Below are 7,681 nucleotides of genomic sequence, written 5' to 3' on the forward strand. Positions count from 1 at the left end.
TAGAACTATAAGAAAATAAATTTATTTAAATTCACCAACCATATAAAATTAAGAAAATAATTTTATCTATTCACATGTTAAATATTTTAAAAGCAAAATATATGTGTCTGATTAATTTACATGTGTGAAAATCATGCAATTAAATTAACAAATCCTACAGCTCTGAAAAAAGAATTACCCTAATGAAACAAAAGAAAATAAGTAATTAAGTTCAAAATTTGAAATTTAGAAAATAAAATGAAGTGTACTCTTTAGGTGACAAGTAAATGTAAACCTTCTGTATATCAATTTTATAATAAAAATGCATGAACAAAGAAAGAAAAAGTACCCATTGATCAATAGCAATTGCAAAAGCATCAATAGTTGTATGAGTGTACAAAAAAAATCGATGGAGGAGATAACAATGTTCCTTCCATAAGGAATGTACTCATTATCTTACTTATGAAAATGTAACCCCTAAGTAAATTACCTTTACAATAAAATTAAATTGAAATTAAAAATAAACCAAAGAATATACCAATTAAAAATTCTTAGATGGAATGCTCTGCCTCTATCAGAAAAAATGACATTGCCCCATTTTTTAGGAAATGGAAACACTTGAAAAAATTATATTGAGTTAATTAAGCCAGGCCCAAAGAAACATAGGTTCCATGGTTTCCCTTATTTGCAATAACTAGTATTTGTCTGAGTCAAGTAGGAAAAGTCAGATAAGTTGATGTTAGGTGAAATGAACCTCAAGATAAGTATTCAAATTTTTTTTCTTTCATGCGATTATTTCCAACATATTTATGACATTATTTCTTTGTTGTTTTATATGTCCCTCCCCCACGGTATAACCCCTGCTTTCACTGTATTTGCTGTTGGTATAATTTTTGGAGGGGAAAAGAAAAAACAAATAATTTAAATAGGGATACAGGTGGGCCCATTGCAACAATGAGATGTACAAGAGGTTATGTCGAAAAACAAACTTTACAACTTTGGCTGTGGAGGGGCGGAGGCTTGAGTTGGGGGGGAGAGGAGGGGATGGGGACAGATGGGAAGTGGAAACAAAGGAGGAGGCAACAATGCTTGATAAGAAATGTACTCATTGTCTTGCCCATGTAATTGTAACCCCTCTGTACAATATTTTAACAATAACAAAAATTCTTAGAAGCCATTGGTTAAAAACTTAGTAAAGAACTGCCCCAAGTACACAAGGAATATATTTTGATGATGCAATTTAAATACTTAAACTTCAACAGAGAAGCAAAATGTTTAAAAACTGTTACACAGTAAAGTAATAAATCAGAATATATTACTATAATAATCATTAGACGAATTTTTAGTGGTAGTCAAATATGTAAGAAATGAGGCAATTTGCCATTCGTTTGCACTTAAGAAGTGAGGAAGAATTTTCTAGGTCCTTTTAAATATATCATAAGTTTAACGAAGAAACTATTCTGCCACATCATATGATAATCAGATAAAGATTATATTAGAGCAAAGAACAGATTCTACTATGTTTTTGGATGTTAAGGTATATACTTATTTTGGTGGGGATTTCAACTTGGTGTATTGTTCTTGCTAGGCAGGCATCATATCACTTGTTAATTTTAGGGTAGGGGTTCCTTTTCCACAAGAACATGCACCTGATCTGTCCTTTTAGCCTTCCCATCATCAAAAGCATCAGAGTTGCACTATCTACCATGGCTGGCCTTGATCCTGCAGTCCTTCCAATTTTAGTCTGTAGATAGTGCAAGATGGTGGAAATGATCCATTGCACCCAGTTATAGATTAAGGAAGTCCACTAAAATGTGGCCTGGGTTCTGTTCTCAAGCCTCCTAAGTAGTTAAGAGTACAGTTGGGAGCGCTGGTGCCAAGCAGTAAATATTTTTAAACAATTAGACATATACGACTTAGACTTGTGATTACCTCAGGAAAAGTATAAAACAGCAGTGAAGCATAGAGTACAGGCAGCATTTTAACAAGCTACTCAGAGACTGAATCAGCTTAGCTAGCTACTCGGGAGGCTGAGATCTGAAGACCACTGTTAAAAGCCAGTCCAATCATGACAATACATGTGATTATCTCCAACAAACCATAAGTGGAGTAGTGGCTTAAGTGGTAGACCACTCTCCTTGACCACAGAAGCTTTGGGATAGTGTCTAGGCACTCTCAAGCCTCAGCAATGAATAATGCATGCATGAGCAATGCACATGCGTGTGTGTGTATATGCACATGTGTGCATGCACACACACACAGAAATGATTATTTCAATGCAGAGTTCTTTATTTTTTTTACCGTGCTGTACTTTATTTCCCTGTATTAGTTCACCAATCAACAAAGTCAGCTAAGCACCTATTTACATACAACTCATCATGTTTCTCTAAAGTCTACTCTCTTTTTGGAAGCCTGCTTTTATTTGACATAAAAGTAAATTATTCAGGAGGTCAAGTAATCTCCCTCAACTCCGTAGTGTTACCTGATTTTTTAGGCTCTCCCTAGCAATATGATTCTGTGAAATCCTGCATCAAGCAGCGTATTTCATTCACGAGAAGGGAAGCCTCTGTCAAACAATTAGTAATAGGTTTTTCTCCTCCTGGCAAGCATCTGAGTTTTATTATATTTGTATAATTCATGATAAGTCTGTGAATGCCAAAGACTGCTGTGAAAATAAAAAGACCCTTCTCAGTGATAAGCATTTGTGTACCATTCCTAGATATGAAAATGTTTAAATATTACTGAAATTGGTTTGGAATAAATAAAGTTCAGCTTGACTATCTTGAGAAAGAAGAATTGGTTTCTCAGCACTTTAGGTAAGAACTTGAGTGAAAGAAACCAAATGAAAAATGAGGAACCACTGAATACATATATTCAAATGAAACAAACGAACCCAAAGAAAACACAAATTAATTCAGTACTCAAGAACCTGCAGGAAATGCAAAGATTTATTTAAAAAATCAGCTATGATAAGCTTATGAAAAACCTGACTATATGGGAGTCTACTGTTGTGAGGATAGTGGTTAAAGCCCAGACTGGACATAAAGATCTGTACACAATGCCAGACACCTGTTATTCTAAATTCCAGGAAGAATAACATCAAGTGGACTGAGCCCATGGTCATACACAAGTAGGAAGCCAGATTTTATCTGAAAATTAATCTGGATAATTTAGGGCTGGGGGCATGACAAACTGGTAAGAACACCCATTTAGGAGACACAAGACACTAAATTCAAACTTTAATATTATGGATGTTAAAGAAAAAAGCTATGACTTCAAAGAATTTGAATAATTGTAAGATTTGAGTATTTGTGGGGAGAAAAATCCATTAAAGAGATAGAGTGAACCCATGTTTCAATGCTTTCTACTTAAGTGATAATGTTATGTGGTACTCCAGACATAACAGAGTTACCTTGCAAAAATAACTGAGCATGGATGTGTATTTGGGTGATGAAAATACTCTATTTACACAGGTATTATTTAAATAGATTTTTTCGGTAGATTGTAGTTTTTGAAATAAGAGCCTGGGTGATATCCCTGAGCATTTTCTCCACATGTGACCACTTAATTTATTTTTAATTGATTAATTAATTAATTAGTTTGATGCTAATACTAGAGCTTGAAGTCAGGGCCTGGCTCTGTCTCAGAATTTGTCATTTTTTTGTTTTAGTTTTCTCAAGGCTAACATTTCACTGCTTGTACCATAGCTCCATTTCTAGCTCCATAGATCCATTTCTAGCTTTTGCTGGTTACTTTCAAAGCAAGATCTAATGGACTTTTTTTTCTTGGTCTGGTTTCAAACCACAATTCTCAGATTTCTTCTTTCTGATTAGCTAGGATTAAAGCCATGATCCACCAGTGTGGCTTCTACTTTTTCCTCTATACTTATTTAATGCACATATTTAGATAATAATGTAAAACTGAGAGTATAGAAGAAAGATGTACAGTCATGATATTGTCCTGTCACAAATTCAAGTTAGTAAAGTAAATTTCTTCCTAAGACCATACAAAAAAATACTATAATATAGTGTAAGAGAACTCAGTATTGAACAGACGAGCTTTAAGAGCTTTCTAATAGATCCATTATTTATTGTTACTCAACATTAGGAAAAATGTATAATGCAGTAAGTAAAATGGAAGTCCTTTGGAAGACTACTTAAATTCCTTGTTTTTTTAAAGACACTTGCTTTCATCTAAAAAAAATAGGCCTGTCTATTGTCTTCGTGTGATTTTGATGATTGAATATGCTTAATGAAAAGTCAAAATGTATTAGTAGTCCATTGTTATCAATTCTGACTTTTTCTTTTTGGAGAATATAATGATCAAAGCAATAGTTCAGAATCAGCAAGCAAGAGGTCAGAATCATGCTTCCAGTGCAAGTGGGTCACCAGTAAGTAATCCTCAATACCAGTTTCCACAAAGTTTTCTCACAGATACAATCAGCCTGCCTTTTCTAGCTGCTTTCCTAGCCTGTACCTATTCCTTCATTGTAGAGGAAAAGTGTGATTCAACTGATTTCAGTCAGATCTGTTACTAGTGCTATCAAGGATTTAGATTCTTATGTAGGCTATTAAAAAGTTTTTACTAATTTCAAGTAAATACATAAATTCTATTTCCACCTTTTTTTAAAAAAAATTTCTGCTTGTTCTATAAATTGATCAGAGGCATGGATTTTGTGGATAGCTCATCTCTGTCTTTCATGGCTCTCATAGATAATATGATTGCTCCATAATTATCCTAATTTATATTGTTTTATATTTTGGGTTGCATCATTTCACTTTCTGCACTGCCATTTCCCAAATCATTTATATAGGAGGCATTATTTCACATTTTCTCATTCCTAGAATAAGTTGCACATGAAGACACCACTGGTCCTCATTTTCAGTCTGTACCTTTGAATATGGAGGAACATCTTTCCTCTGCTCTCCATTTATTCCCTAATCTCCAGTTAGAATAATTTCTAATAGTAAAAATTGAAAAAGAAAATAAATCATGGTGAAAAAACATATGCAGAGAATTCACCAGATATTTCTGACCAGGTCAACCAACATGAACTATTAGGGAAATACATGGACACCTCATTTCCACTGGTACTCAATGTATCTGGTTAGGCAATTCTGATGAAGATGAGGAACAAGATGAAAATGTGAGGAATGGTAAAAATTGCAAGAAAAAAAATGGAGAAGGATCCAAGCAAATTTCTTCTTTGGGCTGCTGAAAATAACCAGCTTACTACAGTGCAGAGAATACTTTCCAAAAAGGCTACTCATGTGAATACTAGGGATGATGATGAGTATACCCCTCTTCATCGGGAAGCCTACAGTGGACACTTATACATTGTCCGTGAGTTGGTGGCTCAGGGGCACATGCAATAACTGTAGATGACTGGACACCCCTGCACAGTGCATGTACGTGTAATAATACCAGAGTGGCTTCTTTCTTCTTCATGATGCAGATACCAATGCCCAAACTAAAGGCTTCTTGACCCCCTTGCATCTTGCTGCTGGTAATTGAGATAGCAAAAATACACTGGAACTGTTGAACCAATATGTCAAACCAGGTCTGAAGAACCACCTGGAGGAAACTGCATTTGATATTACCAAAAGGATAAGTATGTATCACTACCTCTTTGAAGTTGTGGAAGGCTGTACAAATTGTTCTCCTAAATCCTAATGATTCGGTTAATTTTCTTAAATTTCAAAAATGTCATTAATTCCTTTTTGTCAATACAACATATTTTCACAATCCAAATAACAACAATATCTTATAGTAACAATTCACGGATTCTGTGGAGTTCTTCAAAGTGAATTGTCTGCTTTTGATGTCAAAAGGTATTCAAGAGTTTTTGTATACATCTATAATGATTTATGCAGAGTTTGTGATTTTGTTAATCGGAAATAATTTTAACTTATCTGTTGAAATGAGTAGTATAGAAACTAAAGATATTTCCGTTGTTTGTCTGAAAAAGTATATTTTAAAATATTCTATATTCTATGTTTGTATAGTGTCCATAATCTATTTTATTCTCTCCTAGATATAATACATTGAATTCTACATTGTTTTATAACATATAGGTTCATTAATGTGTCCTTTCAGATTGCATTCCATACAGAAATAGTTTAAGATTCCTTTTTTTTCCCCCTAGGTCCTTTTAGTATTATATTTCTTTGGGATAAAACGACAATGTTGTCTAATATCAAAAGTTGTGTAAAGGTTATGCTATGTAAAGGCCTTTCTAAGTTGAAAATTTAATACACTGATGTCAAAGTAACTTTTAATTATATTAATTAGGTGTATTGTTTCACTTGTAATTGTGTAATCAACTTTTTAATAGCTGTTTTTCATTTCTTGCATCTGAAGAATGAAAAATTTTGAATACTTCACAAATTTTCATATCATCCTTGTACAAGTGCCATGTTAATCTCTGTATTGTTGTAATTTTGGTATACAAGCTGCTGAAGAATGTAGTATCCTGTAAATTTTAGTAGTTAATGATGAAATATTTATACAGGCTTATATGCTTAGGTGCCTATTTGTAACAAGGAAACTTTATTGTTCCTAAAAATGCTATTAATCTTATTTCCCTAAAATTCTGTGAATAGTTGAAAAAAAATGTTGTTCAGTTGATTGCTCACATTTGCAATTTTTTTGTCAATGACTACTTTAAGTCCTTTTCATTTAGAATTTGATCATATTTTCAAGTATTAATAGCTAAGTCCAAATGAGACGGCTTTTTCAAGTACTTATTTATCCAACTGTGTTAGCTCTGTGTAGCCAATGGATTCAAAGTAAGCCTTGTTTAAGAGCTACTTCTAAGCATATGCAGCTGAGATTTTCCCAAATGAGGTCTTACTGGCACAAATGTCTACCTGACCCTTTACCCTTCTTCCATGTAGGAACAGACCAACCAGAATATCTTACTCTGACAGCATAGATTGTATTAGTGGAACAAAACTAATCTTAGTTACAAGGGATCATAGAGAGATGAACAGTTCAGCCAGAACTGTTCATACTAGAAGGCATTTTATCAAAATATGATTGTTTATGATACCTACCATTTAAAAAGTAGCTAAAGCCAAGAAAGTGAAAAAATGTTCATATTCATGATTACCTAATGTCTTGGCCTGTCTACCTTCCAAACAGGCAGGAACTTACACTACTGCCATTTTATCACCAAATATTTTCATAGTTGCAAGAGAAGTCCATATATTTCTCTTCAATATTAGGCCTTAAATTGGTAATGTTTTTTATTATTTTTATTTCTATTATTATTTTTATTGTGAACAAAATATACAGAGGGGTTACATTACATGGGCAAGATAATGAGTACATTTCTTATCAAGCATTGCAACCTCCTTCTTTGTTTAACCTTCACATCCCTTCCCAGCCTCCCCACGACCCCCAACCAATCCTCCCCCCCCACCAAAGTTGTAAAGTTCATTTTGGACATGACAACTTGTACTTCTCATTGTTGCACGGGTCCACCAGTATCCTTAAACGACTTGTTTTTCCCCTTCTACTTCACAAATTACACCGACATCAAATATAGTGAAAGCAGGGGTTATAATGTGGGAGAGGGACATACAAAGCAACAAAAAGATAATCTTATAAGTGCATTAGAAACAAATGCATGAAAGAAAAAAACATTTAAATACATATCTTAGGATTCATTTTCCTCACATCACATTATCTGACCTTTTCT

General features: G+C 33.7%; 1 pseudogene; it reads right to left on the bottom strand.

Annotated features, from left to right (window-relative positions):
• Positions 1-6,343: 6,343 nt before the first annotated feature.
• Positions 6,344-6,443, bottom strand: LOC122124743 (annotated as a pseudogene).
• Between the last annotated feature and the right edge of the window lie 1,238 nt (positions 6,444-7,681).

Source organism: Dipodomys spectabilis, unplaced genomic scaffold, assembly GCF_019054845.1.
Source record: "Dipodomys spectabilis isolate Male_0828 unplaced genomic scaffold, ASM1905484v1 ptg000242l, whole genome shotgun sequence".
Taxonomy (NCBI): Eukaryota; Metazoa; Chordata; class Mammalia; order Rodentia; family Heteromyidae; genus Dipodomys; species Dipodomys spectabilis.